The 19,032-nt window shown below is 54.5% G+C and overlaps 1 protein-coding gene across 2 annotated transcripts in view; it reads right to left on the bottom strand.

Moving 5' to 3' along the window:
* The window catches only part of CACNG5 (calcium voltage-gated channel auxiliary subunit gamma 5), a 46,103-nt gene extending 30,096 nt beyond the window's left edge, over positions 1–16,007 (bottom strand). For both annotated transcript variants that reach the window (XM_078438251.2, XM_078438250.2), the window contains exon 1: positions 15,827–16,007. The gene's annotated coding sequence lies outside the window, so the exon portion shown is untranslated. The remainder of the gene's footprint in view (positions 1–15,826) is intronic.
* Positions 16,008–19,032: the final 3,025 nt, after the last annotated feature.

The raw sequence follows: 19,032 nt of genomic DNA on the forward strand, positions 1-19,032 counted from the left end.
CCCACATGGTCAAGGCCGGCCCAGACGTGCAAGCGTGGGCTCTGGGGCCTCAGGCAATGCACTGAGCCTCTCAGAGTCTCATCAATAATACAGGAATGATCGCTCCTTTACAGAGTGGCGGTGAGGATTCCGTGACATAAAGTAGGTCATGGGCCCTCCGCCCGTCTTCATCTTTATTCCTTGATCTAGAAAGGAAGCGAGACTGGCCACGAAGGAGGTGGATCCCAGTGGGGAAAATATTCAGGGTAACAAGATGGCGCTGATGGGCTGGGAGCAATTCGTGAGGAAACTGGTGGGCATCTCCCTTGAAAACTAGCCTTGATAACTGTCTCCAGCTGAATAAGGCAGAGATTGAGGTGGGACTCCGAAGGGCTGGGAGGTACAGAAACCTTCAGGGACTGCTGAAGTGCCTGCTCTCTAGGAAGTTGGGTCAGGAACTGAGAGGAGAAAAGAGAACGGCATTCCCTAGGGCCTCTACAAGAGTCCCACAGCCAGACAGGATAGAAGAGGACGCAACCTCAAACCCTTATTAAACCAGGGGTCCTGAATCCCTGCTGCCTATTAGTATCACCTGGGGGGCTTAAAAGAAATCCCAATGCTGGGTTGTTTCTAAGACCAATTACATCCTACTCTCTGGTTGGATGGGGGTGGGGCGAGGCATCAATACTTAAACAGAATTCCACGTGATTCCAATATGTGGCCAAGGTTGAGAGCCACTAACCAACAAGGGGACCCTCACAAGCCTGGTTTGTTTTCAGTGCAAGGTGGACCAGAGCAGAATTATCCAATATGGCAGCCACCAGCCACATGTGACTCTGGAACACTTTGCAACGTGGCCAGTCCAAGCTGAGACGTGCTGTCAGTACAAAATACGCACCAGACTTCGAAGACTTACTACAGGGGAAGAACGTAAAATATCTCATTGGTGGTCTTTAAAACATTGATTACATGTTGATGGGGAGCCTGGGTGGCTCAATCGGTTGGGAGTCCGACTTTGGCTTGGGTCATGAACTCATGGCTCGTGGGTTTGAGCCCCGCGCTGGACTCTGCTGACAGCGAGAAGCCTGCTTTGGATTCTCTGTCTCCCCCTCTCTCTGCCCCTCCCTTGCCTGTGTGCACGCTCTCTCTCAAAAATAAATAAACATTAAAGAAGAATTAAAAAGGAAACACGTTGGTTATACATTGAAGTGGTATACTGAGCTACATAAAATATATTAATTTTACTATGTCTTCATACTTTTTAAATGCGGCTGCAGAAAATTTTAAATGACACGGCTCACGTTCTATTTCTGTTGGGCAGTGCTGGCCTGGAGACTCGCCAATTCAAAATTGTGTTTTCTATAGTTCTATTCGTAAGTTTGTTTCCTCTATTTTTTGACCATAATTGTCTTTAAAACTTTGCCTCATGATTCCATTTATGTTAGGTTCTTGAAATGACAAAAAGGAAGAAATGAGAATAGATTAGTGGTTGCTGGGATCAGAGACCAGAGTGAGGGCGGGGAGAGGAGGCCAGTGTCAACAGGAGGGACCCTTGTGGTGCGGAAATGAGCTGCATCTAGACGGCGCCCATGTCAATCTTCTGGTTGTGTTGCTTTGTGCTGTAATTCTGCAGGTGTTACCATGGGGGGAACCGGGTAAAGGGTTCAGGGGATCCCTCTGTGTGACTTCTTACAATTGCACGCGAATCTCCAATTAGCTCAAAATAAAAAGCTCAATTAGGAAAAAAAAACAACTCTGGGGCGCCTGGGTTGGCTCAGTCGGTTGAACATCTGACTAGCTCAGGTCACGATCTCACGGCTCGTGAGTTCGAGCCCCGCGTCGGGCTCTGTGCTGACAGCTCGGAGCCCGGAGCCTGCTTCGGATTCTGTGTGTGTGTATGTGTCTCTCTCTCCCTGCCCTCCCCCATTCACACTCTGTCTCTCTTTCTCAAAAATAAATGAAAACATTAAAAAATTTTTTAATTAAAAAAAAAAAGAAAGAAAAAACAACTTCACCTCTGAAACAGTAACCCTCAGACTCTGCTGGCAACAGAATAAAGTGGGGGTGCCCCTTATGGAAAGCCACCGGGCAACATACATCCAGCCTTAATTACGTTCACTGATCTCAGTCCCAAAAATTCTCCTTCTGGGAACTGCTGCTAAGGAAATAGATATAAATACAAGTGCAAAAATACACAAAGGTGTTTATTCACTGTTGTTTGTAGTAGCAAAATGCTCAGAACCACCAAAATGCCTTTCTGGAGGGAGGGGTTATATATGAACTGCGGCTTTATCCACCCAGCGGACTCTCATGTTGCTGCTGAAGGAAATGACAGTAGGACGATGTTAAATGAGGAATAAGTGCAGCAAAAATACTGATGATTTGTTTGCTAATTTGCAAAACAAGAACCTGAGATGGAAAATATAAAAATATTAAGAGTGATGCTTTGATAGTAAGATCATGGATGAATTTTTTTCTTTCTACTTTACTGTTTATTTTCCCCAAACTTGTTTAATAAATATGTGCCACATTTTATTTTAATTTTTATTTATTTTTTTTAATGTTTATTCATTTTTGAGACAGAGAGAGACAGAGCATGAATGGGGGAGGGGCAGAGAGAGAGGGAGACACAGAATCCAAAACAGGCTCCAGGCTCTGAGCTGTCAGCACAGAGCCCGATGCGGGGCTCGAACTCACGGACCGTGAGATCGTGACCTGAGCCGAAGTCGGACGCTTAACCGACCAAGCCACCCAGGCGCCCCGATGTGCCGCAGTTTAAACATAACATAATGATCTTTTCCCCCTTTTTTTAATTACCTGTCTTCCTGAAGCTAAGGGACAAGGCTGACTGGGTAAGACGGTAGGTGGCTGACTCGCCCCCTGCTGGCTGACTGTGGTGGTGAAGCATGGGGCCCGGGGGGGGGGGGGGGGTGGATGGGTTTTCATTCCCCTTTCTTTCCTAGGGGCGGTACCAGAGATCTCTAACACCCCCACCCAAAAATACAGAGTCGGAGAGAGGAAGGAAGGCTGCCTCTTTCCACTTTTCTGAATTTCCCAATGTGCTATAATAAGCACAGATACATATATACGACCTTTAACTTAAAAATTAACAAAAGATGACCTATATATAAAGAAAAATACATATTTTAAACCAGAGCAGCTTCGTGGCAGAGGTAGGCTGACAGTGAATTCTCTCCCCTCTCCTGGGAATGGCCTCCCCTGCTTCTTCCTGGGGCATAAGCCAGCCAGCCCCAGGCTCTTGCGATGTTCTATTTTTATTTTCATTATTTAACTGTGTCCCATATACACTGCTAAGTGGAGTGTTCAGTTCCATAGCTTAATGGACAACTGACCTCAGTCTGCAATGTCCAAGTCACATGGAACTCTGCAGGCCACTAATGGGGTCCTCAGGCCCCCATCCCCTGTCAATTTCAGTGCCTGGCTGAGAGCAGCAGAAATGGGGCTGCCTGGGGCGGCGGGGGGTACAAGGACAGCATGAAGCAAGCAGCTGCACCAGCACGGGGATGCTGGGGAGTCCGGCAGACCTGTGGACGCTCTCTGGATGAATCTGTGGTCCATGAGTGGCTCACGGGTTAAAGGCGGGACAGACTACTGACTTGCTTTCTCACCTCTACTAGCTTGTTGATGATTGACCGAACTCAGCTGCTCGCCAGACTGGCAGGGAGCTGTCCTGGGACCCACCTCCTAGAGGAAGAACGGGTTTTAATTCTTCTATCTCATCTTCTTTCTTGCTTATTTGACTCTGCACCTTCATAGTCTGACCTTCTGATCCCACAGAGGTTACACACCCAGAGAGACCTGGGGTCAGCCGTCAGGCAAACAGGGAGAAAGCACAGGGTGCAGAAGTGTTTGCTGATCGATTGATTGCACTGACCTTGACTCTCTGCATTAATGATGTTTTTAACAAATGCTTTCATACAGGTTTGTGACCTCCCTGGATTCTCCTATCGAGCCTCGGAAGATGGTGTTATGGAGGGCATGATTCATTCTGCAGGCGGGAAAAGCAAGGTTGAGAGAGGTGTTCGGCCCAGGGAGGACTTGACGTTGCATCCTCTGGGGTACAGTCCTCTGCCTGTGTTCACCCCATTCTCCCCCGCAAAGAGGCAGGGTGCTTTCCCACGCAGACCCCAGGACAGAGCCCTGGGAGGCCACTCAGCCAGGAAGTGCAATCCCCAGGACTCAGTGTTAGGGGTCCCCTGAGCTGACCGGTGCTGGACCTGCCCCTCCCGGGGGTAGGAACCGGGCACAGTGGGCTGTTTCTGCCTCCCGCCCCGGGCTGACTTCACTCCCTTCCGCAGCCCCTCCTGCCCCGTGCGGTGTCCTGGGGCCCCTCACGTGATGAGTGCTCCTCACCCTTCTCACAACAACACATCCGTCAGGAGGGAGACAGACGTTCCGGTCCAGAGGCAAGTGAGAGGGTGTGGGAGGAATCAATAGTGGAGAATGATGTCTCTATATTGTGCCTTCTGTGCTTTATTTCCCTCCACAGAAGCAGGACAGAAAACAAATGCTGGCTGTGGTTTTGATATGAATCGATCTTGAAGCTGGGTGAACCCAGTGGTGTGCCCTTAATGGCCAGCCGTTGCCTGCTGGCCCTTGGGTTGACAACTAGTTCTCAATCAGTGTGCAAGGGCCACCCACTTATCTGATTTGGATGCCCTGGCTCCTCTCTGCTCACAGCACCGGGGTCTGCTCAGCAGAGTCTGAACAGGTCACCAGCTGATGGGGGTGGTGGTAAAGGGAGAAGGTTAAAGAAGGGAGGCAGGGCTCCTACCATAGCCCCAAACCCATCTCTCTTGCAGAGATAAAATTCCTGCCTGCCTTGGGCTCAAGTACCTTCAAAACTGAGCTGAAATCCAATGGGTACAAATAGCATTATCAGCCAGTAACACTTTAGTCTGAATTTGTAGAGACATGTTCTCAATGGAGACAGTCACAGCACCTATTTTAGGAACCTAATGAGGAGTGCATGAAGTGACTCACACTCAGGGCCCAGCCCACACCTGGCACCATCATCAGCCAAGGTCTGGTCTTGAGTCTCCAGCCCCCCAGTTTGCATGGCATACCATGTGCTCTCATCTAGACATTTTAATTAACCTCTTAGGCCCTCCATCTTCTCAACTAGGAACTTGAGATAATACTTCTGGTGCAGGTGCTAAGAGGATGAAACACAGTAGAGTATGCGGGGCTTGAAACAGCTCCTGGCACTCAGCAGCTGCTTACCCCTCAAGCTTCTGGAAGTTTCCTGGGGAAGGAGGAGGAGGGAAGGCAGAGGGGTGCCTGGAAATCTGGAGCAATGTCCCACAGAAGGTTTCAGAGAGGGGCAGCATGTCAGCCAAGGATACAGAGGGCTGGGAGGGGGCTCCCACCTTGGGGGCCCTTTTAATTGTGCCCTCAGGGGGCAATCAATGCCCCCAGAGCAAAGGAAGCATGAGAGGTGGAAGGACCCACCCCCTGCAAATTCATGCCCCGGGGCTGTGTCCCGAGAAGTTCCCAAAATCAAGTGTCCTTCATTCAGATTTGCTCTGGGTTCAAATCCCCGCTCTGTCACTTTAGCTCAGTGACGTCAGGTACGTTGTCTTTACCTGCCTGTACCTCAGTTTCTACATCTATAAAGAGAGGATAAAAATAGAGACCTAGGGCCCCCTCAGGGATGGGTGTGAGGACTAGTAACCTAGCATCGTGGCCCAGCCCAGAGGGGCCTCTGCATTCGGGCTTGCTCTGATCATAATTCCACCATGGTTCTACCGACATGCACCGTCACTGCGGCTAGAGTTGCACCCTAGAACTCCCTGTGCGGCTTCCACATCTGAAGGTGGGTAGGGATTCCTGCTACAAATGCTCTCGATTGTTGAAGCCCAGAAAGGGTTGTGGCCAGCCCACCCACAACTTCTACAGCTGACAAGGCCTTCCCCTGGAATGAGGGCCTCAGATCTGGACCTGGGCTTGGGCAGCAAGCTGACCCGGGAGGTCCCAGGTTCACTTCTGCCGGGCCCCCATTGAGCAGGTGAGGCAGAGCACTTGACCAACGCAGGGAGGGGAAGCCAGGGGGAAGCATGTATTCGTGAACTTTTGCATTGACCAGGCAGTATTCCAGCTGCTTCTCTAGACATCAGTCTCACTCAGTTGTCGTGATACTCTGTGACTGCCGCCTTGACGTTCCCCATTCATGTGCGTCTGAGGCTCAGAGAGGACGTGCGCCGGCCTGAGGTCACACAGACAGGGAGAGAGGTAGGTGTGGGCTCTGTGCCTGCCTTCTGACACCACAAAGCCCCAGTGTCTCCACCGCACCAAACAGGAGTGGACTCCAGGAGGGTCAGGTTGTGTGGCCTGGGTTACCAGGGTTACTACCTAGGAGAAGGGTCAAGATTCCTGCAATGGGGCAGAAGCAAGGCCAGAGGTGGTCTCAGAGTAGCTCTGGAGTTGAAAGTGAGTGGGGACAGCTATTCTGATGCAGGTGGTGGAAAAAATAAAGGCATTTTCCATGCACACAGCAAATCCCGCCTACCCTCTTCAGGAGACAGCATCCCCTCCAGGAAATAACGGGGCGGGGGCGGGGGCCCTCCTGACCACATCACTCACAGCCCACGCCCTGGGCTCCATCAAAGAGGTGCCTTGTGCCCTGGCAGGATGGAGTTGGCTTTGGTGCTCCGCACTTGCTAGCCCCAGAGCACCTGGCATTCTCCTGAAAAGCAAGGAGGCTGACCAAGGCGCCTTGGGTCTCCAGGATGAGGACGTAAAAGTGAAGGTCACCCGCCGGGGAACAGCCACCTATTTTGAGAGCAAGTGAGATGAGAGCAAGCACCTATTTTGAGAGCAAGAGAGCAAGCAAGAAGTCGCTTGCCTCCCAGGGCGATGGCTGGCGGTGGGTGTTGTCTGAATGTATTATCCCATGGAGGAAGGCACTGCTTCCTGGCATGCCAACGCTTCCTGCTCATGGCTGCCAGGATGATGCTCCCGGTGCCACACTCGGTGGGACCTCTGTTTGGAGGGCAAGCCATGCGAGGCAGGGGAATGCCAGGTGCAAAGTCAGGAGCCAGGAACAGAGCGACGTTCCTAGGAAGCTTGAACCCAAGACCCTGGCCTCCTGTGAGCACTGGAAGAGAAGAGGTTCACCGTCAAGAGCGCAGAGCACGTGAGCTCAAGCTCTGGCTCTCCCTGTGAACAGCTGCGTGACCTTGGACAACTTGCTTAACTGCGCTGAGCTCCCATGTTCATAGAACCTGGGAAACCATAGTTAAAAAGCTCTTGAGCTGAAAACAGGTGTTCAAAGGCTGGTATGTGAATATTCAGAGCAGCATTATTCATACTATTGCCAAGGGAGAGACCTAAACAAATGTCCGTCAATGAACGAACAGATACACGAAATGTGGCATATCCACACAACGGAATATCATCCAGCCCTAAAAAGGCACGAAGCACTGACATTGCACGGGTGAACGTGGAAAGCATCACGCCGAGCGAAAGAAGCCAGACACAAAAGGCCACACGCTGTAGGGTTCCATTTACATGCAATGTCCACAAGAGGTAAATGCATGGGGACAGAAAGCAGATGTGTGGCTGCCGGGGACTTGGCGGAGGGACTTGGTGGGTGGGTTTCCCTTGGGGATGATGAAAATGTTCCGGAATTAGAAGGTGGTGATGGTTGCTCAGTGTTTCAATGTACTAAGTGCCACTGACTTGTGCGCTTTAAGGTGGTTAAGATGGGACATTTTACGTTATGTGTATTTCGCCACGAACCCCCTGAGGATTGCATCTATTTACATCAAAGAGCACGACTCACCACGCAATTTAAGGAGTGCAGGCCAGAAGTGTGTGCATACAAGCAACTGTTTTGCGGGGACAGTGGGGGTTGCCGAGTGGATCAGAGGAGGTCTAGACACGAGGTGCTGGGCACACAGCCGGCGCAAAGTAACTGCTCAGCAAACTCCAGCCTCCCTCCCGGTTTTGCCTCGCGTCGGAGAACTCGGCCTCTGTTGGCCACGCCTTTTACCCACCACACGGTCCTGCGGCCGCGAGGCAGGTGGGACATGTTTTTAAGGTCTTGTCACTGCACATTTGGGAGTAGATACTCCGCTGCTTCCAGGAGCAGCCCGAGACCTCGTGCCCCAGGCCCCAGGGACAGAAGTCCCGAACTTGCCTTTAACGCCTGGGAACTGACCTCTGGGAGGTACTGTGAATGCCACTGGTGAACACAAGCTTCGTGGGTGAGAGCAGATCTGCAAAGGGCAGGGGAAGCACTGGGCACGGATTCCTGTAACCAGCGGGAGTGAAGGTCATTAAACAGGTAGAAGGCACCACTTGGCAAGCCCCTGACCTAGTGGGGAAGCAGGGAGGAATGGATGCTGGCGGTCCTGGGGGCAAGTAGGCTGATGGAGGTGTGCTGGGAATGCTGCAGAAGCACAAACAAGGGTCCCTAGCTAAGGAACATCTGGGAAGGCTTCCTGGAGGAAGTGACCCCTGAGCTGAGTCCATTACGTCCCCTTGGTTCCTGTCTGGTGAAGTGTTTTTGCTTTAAAAAAATTTTGTAAGTTCATTTATTTTTGAGAAAGAGAGAGAGGGGGGTGCAGAGAGCGGGGGAGACACAGAATCTGTAGCAGGTGCCAGGCTCTGAGCTATCAGCACGGAGTCTGATGTGGGGCTCGAACTCACGAATGGTGAGATCATGACCTGAGCTGATGTCAGACGCTTAACCAACCGAGCTACCCAGGTGCCCCAAAGTGTTTTTGGTTTAAATGAAGGGAAGGAGAAGACAATTTTGGAAGAGTCAGACCCTGGGCCCGGTGACTTGGAAACATTTCCCTTTTTACAAATTCCAAGGATCTCAGAAAGGCCATTGGGCTCCTTGGGTTTAAATTGTGGCTCTACCCCCTATGCTGTGGCTGACTTCGGGCAAGCTAACTCACCTCTCTGTGCCTCAGTTTCTTTGCCTATGAAATATGGTTAACGGTAATGACCTCATAGAGGCTGCCTGGCAGTTAGACAAAGTCAGCATGGGAGGCCCAGAGCAGGGGACACGTATGGGAGCAATGATTATATTCACTGCCTTTACACTTGATCTTGCCGTCGGTGCCAAGGTCACCAACAAGGCACCTAGAAGGATCCGCTGGGCTCAGCTTTCAGCAGAACCTCTTTCAGACATCACGAAGAGGGTGTGACAGGCTCCGTGTCCACAGGGCCAGGAAGACAAAGCGAGAGGCCACCACATACTGGGCATATTTTGCTGTCTGACGTCGTATGATGTCTGTTGTCTCCCTTTTAATTTTATCATTGCACCAACCCTGCGCGGTAACTCCTCTGCCCTTCATTTTACAGTTCAGGAAAGTGAGGTTCAAAGAGGTAAAATCACGTGCCCGAGGTCGCATGGAGCGATGACGGAGCTCCTTCCATCCACTGCCCAGCATGGGGGCGGGGGCATTCACGATGGGAGCCTAGGTTTACACCCCCACGCCAATGCTTACCAGACAAGCCCGGTCCCCGGTCTGCAAAGGGACACGACAGCACGGTGTATCTCGTAAGGACTGGACAGCAGGAACCTTACACGAGACCTTGCATGTGATAAGCACCCAATAGAGGCTAGTTTCTATTACTGTTACAGTCATCCCTGCTGTCTCCTCTTAATGGGAGGACTACCCGGGACCCATGCTCTCGAGGGGGTCTGTCCCTGGGATGGACAGCACAGACATGCTGTGGCTCATCATCTCAGGTCCCCAGAGTGTCCCCTTCCCCGACGCGGGCTCTCCCACTTGAGCCAGGGAACCAAGCCTGCCCAGCCAAGCCCTCCATGCCAAGCTCCTGGTGCGGCCCCTGCCTTTTGCTCGAGAATCCCCACCGGGAGGGCAGCTGGAATACTGCCATATTCCAAGGGTTCTTGCCTCCTTGACCTAGGGCCAGCTGGCAGCTGGCTCCTTTCCACGCAAGAGCAACACCCTCCATCCAACCCCCCCACTCCCAGCCCGTGCCAGCTGCCTCAGTTTCCGCCCTTGGGCAAGTGCCTGAGTCAATGACATGCTGTCTCCCTCCGTGAGGGCCTCGTGCATGTCCAGACTCCTGGAGCAGGAACGCCTCCGGCAGCATCCTTGCTGGGTGGTGATCCAGGCAGCCTGACCTTGAACTCTGGGGAGGCGGGGGAACCCCACATTGGGCAGCAACACCAAGGAAGCAGAAGGGTGCCTGAGGCTTCACCAGCGCTACCCCTGCCCCCCCTAACATCTTTCCCTTTCCCATTCAGAGTCTGCTCTCTGGAATTACGCACAATGAGTCTCATTTCCCAATTGTTCTGCCCTAACACAACTACTTCAAAAACAAGAAAATAAAAACAGTAAACAAGGAGGGTCATCAAAACTTGGTGACCTCCTTCCAAAGTGTAGCCCTTGAAGTGTCGTGTCCCTCCTTCCCTCCCAAGACTTTTCTCTCCCCTTTTAATGCCTCCATGTCCTCAGCTGCCGGCACAGAGCTGCACAGGGAGAGCCTGCCTCCTTGAACGTCAGAGACACCTGGGGTCCGTCCCTGCTTTACCGCTTACCAGCCCTGTGATTTCAGGGAAGTTGTTTTATGTTTCTGGCTCCATTTCCTCAGCCCTCAGAGGGGGAGAGGGAGAGGGGAGGGGGAGAGGGAGAGGGAGAGGGGAGAGGGAGAGGGAGAGAGGAGAGGAAGAAGGAGAAGGGAGAGGAAGAGGGGAGAGGGAGGGGGAGAGGGGAAAGGAAGAAGGGAGAGGAAGAGGAAGAGGGGAGAGGAAGAGGGGAGAGGAAGAGGGAGAGGAGGAGGGGAGAGGAAGAGGGGAGAGGAAGAGGGAAGAGGAAGAGGAAGAAGGGAGGGGGAGAGAAAGAGGGGAGAGGGAGAGGGGAGAGGGAGAAGGGAGAGGGAGAAGGGAGAGGGAGAGAGAGGGGAGGGGGAGAGGAAGAAGGGAGAGGAAGAGGAAGAGGGGAGAGGAAGAGGGGAGAGGAAGAGGAAGAGGGGAGAGGAAGAGGGGAGGGGGAGAGGAAGAGGGGAGGGGGAGAGGAAGAGGGCAGAGGGAGAGGAAGAGGGCAGAGGGAGAGGGGACAGGGAGAGGGGAGAGGGAGAAGGGAGCTGGAGGGCTGAACTTCTCTTGACCTCCGGAGATATTGGCCTTGACCTCACCAGATGGCGTTGCTGCAGCTCAGTGAATAGATGCACTTGTCCAGAACAAGAGCCTGGAGCTGGGAGAAAGGGGGGAGGGGATTCTGCCTGCCCTCTGGCTTCCCACTGGCACGTGCATGGAGAAGGGGGACACACGAGCTGGCACGGGCAGCGGGAGGGGCTGAGGACAGGGCACGAGTCCTGCAAAAGCCGAGGCTCAGGGAGGTTCTGGGACTAGCCCACGGCCACACACAGCTACCCAGTGACTGGGCCTGGATCTGAACTCCCCTCCGTGTGGTTCCAAAGTCCGCTGCCACCCGGCCACCTCTGTCCTCCTTGCTCTTGGACTGTCTCTTGCCCCTGCCTGGAAGGCTCTCTCCCCAGATCTCTGCCTCACTTTCTTCCTCCTCCTTCTCCAGCCTCTTGGTCACACCGGGTAGGAGCCCCTTTGAAAACGGCACCCTCACCCCCACCCTCCAAACCTCCCGCCTTGCCTTGTCCTTCTCTCTAGCATTTTCACAGACAGCCTACTAAATTCTTCCCTCATGAGCACGTTTATTGTTCATCTCCCTCTTCAGAACTCTTGCTCCTCAGGGAACGGGATTGAATTTTGTCTGTTCTGCTCAGAGCTGTATCCCCAGTGGTTCTCAGCTATGGGCGAGTCTGCCCCCCTCCCCCTCCAGGGGACGCTTGGCAATGTCTGGAGGCATCTGTGGTTGTCGCCATGGGAGGGGGGATGCTACTGCATTTAATGGGCAGAGGCCAGGGACGCTACTAAACATCCTACAACACGCAGGACAGCCCCTGCCATAGAATAATCTGGCCCCGAAAGCCAGTCATACCGCATTTGTATTTTCATCACAGAGTAGTCATCACCATGTACACAGTAGGTGCTCAATAAATGACTGTGCTGGAATGAAGAGTTGCTGCCGTTATCATCATCATCCAAGAACAGACAGCACTGAGACTAATCTTCAAGAACGCTCATCAAACTGGGCGCCTGGGTGGCTCAGTCAGTTAACAGTCCAACTTCAGCTTATGGTTCGTGGGTTCGAGCCCGGCACCGGGCTCCGTGTGGACGTGCAGAGCCTGCTTGGGATTCACTCTCTCCTTCTCTCTCTCTCTCTGACCTTCCTGTACTTGTGCACCTGCACGCTGTCTCTCAAAATAAATAAATAAACTGAAAAGAAAAGAACGCTCGTCAAACTAATATAACATTAAATGTCAATTACACCTCAATTTTTTTTTTTAAATGGTTGTCATTGGGGAGTTCATGGTCAACAGGTCAGACTGGTGACCTGTAACTTCTCTCTGGTCTCAGCTCTGCTCTCTGCGGTGCTCAGATGGGCTACAAACAGCTCACGGCTATGCGGTCAGGACATATTCCAGGCTCTCTGAGGGCCGGGGTGATGCTGGCCTGCCTCTCCCCGCATCCAGCCTGTCCATGGACCCCCTGGGCAGGGACGGTCAGTTCTCATCCCCGTACCCCCCAAAACTTGCCCCCCCCACGCCCACCGGGGCAAGGAACCACCTCCACAAGGGAGATCTTTGAGGACCACGTTTGAGGGTGATCCCAGCCGAGCCCTGCACCTCCGGGCCTCTGGCAGCCCAGGAGACTTGTGGGTCTGAGTGAATGATGTGGTTTTTGCTCTTTTGAGGAAGGACGTGGGATGTCCAGGGCATCACAGGAGTTGAAAGGTCCCGTGGTCCTGCTCAGCCCAGGCCTTTTGCTGACCTAACAAATTACCACTGACAGCTTTAAACAGCCAGCGTGACGAGCCCAGGCTCTCCAAATGCAGAGAACACCGCCCTAGAATACATTAACCACCACATGGCCGTGTGCCGGGGGGGGAAGGGGGAGCGGCAGAAAAGGAAGGAGGCTTTTGCCTTGGGTCTATTTCACCTCTGAAACAGGCTGCAAAGGCCCCACCCCAGGCAGAGGGCTGGAAACCTCTATATAACACCTGCTGCCCCCGCGGGCCACCCACCCCACATTCTCACTGAGAATTCCCACTGGACGTTCACAACTTCCTCTGCCTGCCGCCTGCCCTGCCCCGTCTGCCTGAATCTTTCCTTCCCTCTGGGGCCTCCTTGGGCTCACAACTGGGCCTTTCTCTGTAGACTCTGAGGCTGGCAAAGCACTTTCTTCTCCCTGTTGCTCTCCCCACCTTCTTTCGTCTCCCCTCTCTCTTCTGCTCTCTCCCTCTCCCCTCGCACACAGGTCCCGAAAGCTTTTAAATGAGTCACAAGGTTTCATAGCTGACAAATGGGTATGAGGCCATGAGCGAAAGGAAGGAGTCTCTAATGGTGGAATATTAGGCAGCAGGCAGCCAGGGCTGGGAAGACAGGACATTTGGCAGGTGGCAGGCAGGGGTTTTCCTGGTGCCTCTGAAGTCACATGTAGCTGGCCCTGATTCTGCCAGGGAGGAAGGCTGACCCCAATCCAGGATGGAAGGAAAGAGCAGGCACATGACCGGTGACCACCTAGGAATGAGTCAGGAGGCCGTGTGGGCAGGCCCAGGACACTGGTGGCTAGAAGCCAGGGCAGAAGCACGAGCTCTCCCAGAGGCAGGGCTTGGTGGAGACTGGGTTCCAACTCTCGCATCCTCACTTTCTGGGACCCCGAGCTCAATCTGTGAGCTACCCTGATACCCAAACTCACACCACCGCCACGCCCCCCCTCCCCCCCAATGCTCAGGATGGCATGAGGGATCCTAGCTTCACAGTCACCTCCCACAAGGACAGTGGCTGAGAGTCAGGCTGGGGGCTGGAGGAAGCAGAGACGAGCAGCCCGGAACACCGCCATTGAGCCCGACACTGACATCTGTGTCCCGGCCCCATTCTACAGAAGAGGAAGCTGAGCCTCCAAGTGTTTCTGTGACTCGGCCAAAGTCACAAAGTCAGTGACCCAGCTGGGATTGGAGCCCGTGTTTTCCACCACGACATCAGGCTTGCCTCCTCCAGCCAACTGTGATCAACTCAGCTGACCTCCCCCCTGCGTTCCCCTCCCCCGCCCCAAGTCCCAGAACCCCAGCTCACAGCCTGAGAGTGGCTGAGCTCTCACAAGCCTGCTGCCAGGATGCCAAGGTCTCACCAACTGGACACACGTGGACAGGGCGGCCCTGGCTCCACCCCCCGCCCCTCAGGGTGTCCACTGCCTCCCACAAGTTAAGACGAAGGTAGAAGTTTGGGATGGAGATGCCTTAGGCACCGCTACAAATTTCACCTTTTCTAGGCACCCTGGGGACCTGACCCTGTGACAGGATGCCCCCAGCTCTCTCCAGCCGTCACGTTAGTGGAGAAGTGAGGCACATTTAGGGCTTCTCAGGCAGGCAGGAGACTCTGGGAGGGGTGCTGGCTGTGGTGTCAGCAGAGAGGCACAGCCGATCTGTCACCAAGATGCCTGCGGTCCTGAGATGTCCTGAAGCCAGAATGTCAGCTCGAAACCAAAGTCCCCCCGCCCTCCCTGCAACCCGGGCTGTGAATTCATCAAGCCTTGAGGTTGAGACAGATGAGGGAGTGGCATAATGTGGCCAAGAAGGAAGTCCCAGCTCTTGTTCCCTGGGATGGTGTGGGGCAGGACGCAGCACAGGTGACAGCTGGAGTGTGACATCTGTCTCTCACTTGGGAACCCTGTCCTGGGTCCAGCTCTCATCTAGTCGCCGATAATCCCACAAAGTGGGTGAATCCCTTCCTTTCTCTGAACAAGAGCCTCCTCAACCATAAACACGGACGCCGAGGTGGCTGGTGAGTTCTAGAAGGCGGATGAGAGCCCAAGGCTGCACCTGGCCATTGCGACCCCACACCCAGCAGGGTCAGCACTGGGAGGGGCTCGGAACAGGATCCTCTGCCCTCCCCCGCCACGTTCCAGGAATTACCTCTTAAATCCCTCTCGGTCCCAAGAAGTGACCATCTGACTTCGCTTTAAATTTTTTAACGAACTAACCTTCATCAATTGCCCAATGAGGATGAGGGCAAAGGCAGTTCAAGTAATTAAAACGGGGAGGAGGGAGGCTCTGGAGTGACGGGGGGGGGGGGGGGGGGTAATGTTTCGGTGCGTGCCTCGTGGCTTGAGCGCTCACACTCAGCCCCGGCCAGCGGGTCCCCATGCCCGCCACCTTCTGCTCCCCTCCGTGTCCACCTCTGCTCCGCGGCATCTGGCAGGGGCGCTTTCCCTACCCCGCCGGACCCGGGCATCCTCGCCGTCCCCGCGGTCAGGCGGGAGAAGCGGGGAATTCGAGGCACAGGTGGACAGCCCAGCTCAACAGGTGGCGGGGGGGGGGGGGCTTTCCCTCCCGCATTACGCGGATAATTTCTGCCGGCCCCACTCAAGCCCGTCTTGCGCGTGTGCCCTCAGCTTTGGAGTGGGCAACAAGAACTGCCCAGCAGCGCCGGCGAACAGGGGGCGTCATCTCCTCCCCCGCACATCCCCGACACGCGCGCGCACACACACGGACACACGCGCACACACAGGCGTGGACACGCGCACCCGCCACCACGCGGCCCCTACCTTCCCCGCGCCGGACCTGCATGCGCGCACGCGGGGGGCAGTGTGGCCGCTGCCCCTGGCTCCGAGGGAATGGGGGGGGGGGCGGCCGCGCGCAGGGGCCGAGGCGCCGGCGGGAGGTAGTCCTCCCCCCCCCCCCCCCCCCCCCCGCCACCCCGCGCCCCAGGATGGGAGAGCCGGTCTCCCCCACCCTCCCTGCCCCGGCTTCCCGGCTCCTACCTCGCTGGAGCGGTCGCGGCCCCCGACCCAGGTCGCAGGTGCCTCGCCGGCTCGGCGCGCCGCGCGGGAGGCTCGGCGCCAGGCTCCCGGGCGCCCGTCCCGTCGCGTCCGGCCGAACCGCTCCGCGCGGGTGACCCAGCAGCAGCCGCAGCCAGAGCCCCGAACTCGCAGAGGGAGGGGCGGGCAGGGGGCGGGGCCGAGGGCGGGGCTTTCCCGCCCCCGCGCGGCGAGCGGAGGGCGGGCCGCGGGACCCTGCGGCTGCTGGGCTCCACCCGGGGAGGTGAGCACGTCTCGGGGAAGCACTTTCGCGGGGTTTGCGGGTGGAAAGTAGGGGCCCGGGGTGGGGGAGGAGAGGCTTCCGGGGCCACATGGGGGTTGACTGAGACCCCCCCCCCCCCCCACCCCCCGACTTTAGTCAGACTTTCAAATCCCAGCTGCTTCTGCTTAGTAATAACTAAGGATAAAAACAGCAACGCCGAGGTCTGCTAGTATTTATTGTTCACTTCCAGTGCCCTGCGGGCTTTTCAGAGCGCTTTGTGTGCATGAAGTTATTTAAAGCCTTCCCAGCAATCCCATTTTACCGCTGAGAAAACTGAGGCCCAGAGAGAGGTGAAGTGATGTGCCTGAGGACACACGGCTGGAAACTGGCAGGGCCAGCGTTGCAACTCAGGTCTGTCTGGCTGCAGGATCTGTGCTTTTCAAGACTCTAGTGCTATGCTTGCTTTCTGTAGCATTAAGCAGATTGCTCGCCCCTCTGCACCGTGAGTGGAAACACATATACAGTACATGGTAGCAACCAACATTTTTAATTTCTTCCTTCTTCACTTTGTATGTGTCCTTCATTCCCTGGGCCCTGGACACTCAGTAGGTGCTCAATAAATATTTGTGACTTGATGGCTAATTTGAAAGCTGCGTCTGGGGCCAAGGTGGCCCGTCCGGTCAGATTGGATACTGGCACCCAAGGGTTACCCATTCTGGCCTGAATACTAGCCCACCTTCACTTCTCTGCAACGGCAGCCTGACCTGTAGCCTTGTCCAGTATGTGTGTGTGTGTGGTGGGGGGGGGGGGCTTGCTCACAGACCAGCAGCTCCGGAATCTGCTCTGAGTAGGAGGCGCCTCCCTGCAAGGATGAATCTCCAGGATGTAAGCTTGTCCAGCCAGGCCATAGGGAGGTTCTGCTCGGGGGGGTCAGTAAAATTTCTGTAGACAATGAAACGGTCAAAGACATGGGCTATCTATGCGTTCGGGGGGCAAAGGTAGCTTGCCAATAACAAGACATCAGCAATGAACATGTTTGTTGAAAACTGTAAGGCAGGAGCCCTTTTGCTGCTGAGATCTGACCTGGGCATCACGGGAAAACGTTGTCGTGTGTGAATGGGACCATGTGGGGCTGGGACAACTGAAGGTTTTTGGGGAAGTATACCCCCACATTTCTGTTCACAGTATTTTAGGCCTAAAAAATTCCCAGCTTTTTCCTCTCTTCTCCTACTTCCCCAAGAGCGCTCCCCCGCAGCCCCTAGAACTTGCTCAGGAGGAAAGGCCTCTTACCCTTGGACGGCTGTCCATGTCTCTCAAACCCTCAATGCCCAGCAGCCCCAAACTCTTCCAGATGTGCTGGTCCCTTCTGCTTGGCTTGCCCTCTTTTCCACGGGGAAAACTCCCACAAATTCTCCAAGACCTTACTCATTACCCAGTTTGCTGTCTCTGACCCAGTAATTAATTTCTCCTTCTCTCGTCTGGACTCAGGAGACTTCTCTTGCTGTCACCAGTGTAGCAATGGCGAGTTTACTGGCAGTCTCCCCGGCTGTGCCTGTGAGCTCCTCGAAGGCAGAAGGACTGGCACATAGTAGGGGCACAGTGAGTATTTGCTGAAGGAATGGGTATCAGTAAGACGGATGTTCCCAGGACTGAAGCTTTTCAGGGAAAACAAATCAGCAAACAGACACGCTGGCGGAGCTGGTTCGGTGCTATGAAAAGATGAAACACGGACACTGCGGCCAGGAGGTGTGTCTTTCTCAAGGTCTGCGTTTAACATTCCCAGCAAAGGTCAGAGATCCTGCCCCGGGTTCTGTGTTGTACAGGGTCACCCCGGCTGGACAGCAGCCATGGCCTCAGGCAACTGAAGAGCGTACGCGTGTTGGGGGTGGTGGTGGAAGCAGACTGCCTGGGGGTGGGTGTGAGGGTATGAGGGTGGGAATGGCAGGTGGAGTGGACTCTCCTGTGGGCCGATGGAAGGACGCCGGAATGCCATCTGCTCCCCAGATCAGCTCCCTCTTTGATCTGTGTGACACTGTGTTCCAAGTCATCCTGCAATGCCCAAGATAAAGCAACGGACCCATTGCCTGCAGAAAGCACTCTTTAAAAGGAAAATCAGTTTCTGGGGGTGCTCACGGTCTCCTCCCCTGCCATTCTGCCCGAGGCAAGTGAGGATACCTCAGGAGATGCGAGGGTGAGCAAAAAAGGACTTGGATTAGATGGCATGAGGTCTTCAGCCTCATTCTGCCCCTCACAAGCTGTGTGACCTTGGACATGATACTTAACTCCTCTGAGTTTTGGTTTACTCCTCAATAATCAGGGCTGACTTCACGGGCGTGTGATGTGTGCAGTCCCACGGACCTGCTCATTCTTCAAAATACCCTGTGCCTGGTTTCACGGTCTGCTTTTACCATCTCGAAGTTCTTTCTCAGTTTGGAACAAGGGGCAGCATTTTCATTTTGCACTGGACCCCGCAAATTACGTAGCTGGCACTGGTGCTAACACCCACCTCCCTGGGTTATTGTGACACTTCGCTGAGATCGTGTTGGCACACATGTCTCACACACAAGCTCTCAGAAGCAGTTAGCTGCCCTTTGTCTGATCTGGGTCTTAAAGATGAATAGAAGTTCACCCGGTAGACAAAGGCATATGGGAAAGCAGTTTCAGGCTTAGGGGTCAGCATGGGCAAAGGTATGAGAATGTGAAAGGTGTGAGGTCAAAGCAAATGGCCTGGGGTAGGGTAGGGAGAGAAAACTGGAGGGACATGTTGGGGCCAGAGTGAAAGGCCTGGTTCTTTTAAGGAGTTGGACCTCAGGCCTGGTTTCTGTGAGCAGAAACCCTGGGAAGGGAGGGCAGGTGGGCACTACATACTGACATTCTTAGCCCAGGGTTGAGCTAATGAGACAGGCAGTGGATGGCGTGCGTGGGAGCCCTGCTTGGAGGCTGCCGA

The sequence above is a fragment of the Panthera onca genome, chromosome E1, assembly GCF_046562875.1.
Source record: "Panthera onca isolate mPanOnc1 chromosome E1, mPanOnc1 haplotype 2, whole genome shotgun sequence".
Lineage (NCBI taxonomy): Eukaryota > Metazoa > Chordata > Mammalia > Carnivora > Felidae > Panthera > Panthera onca.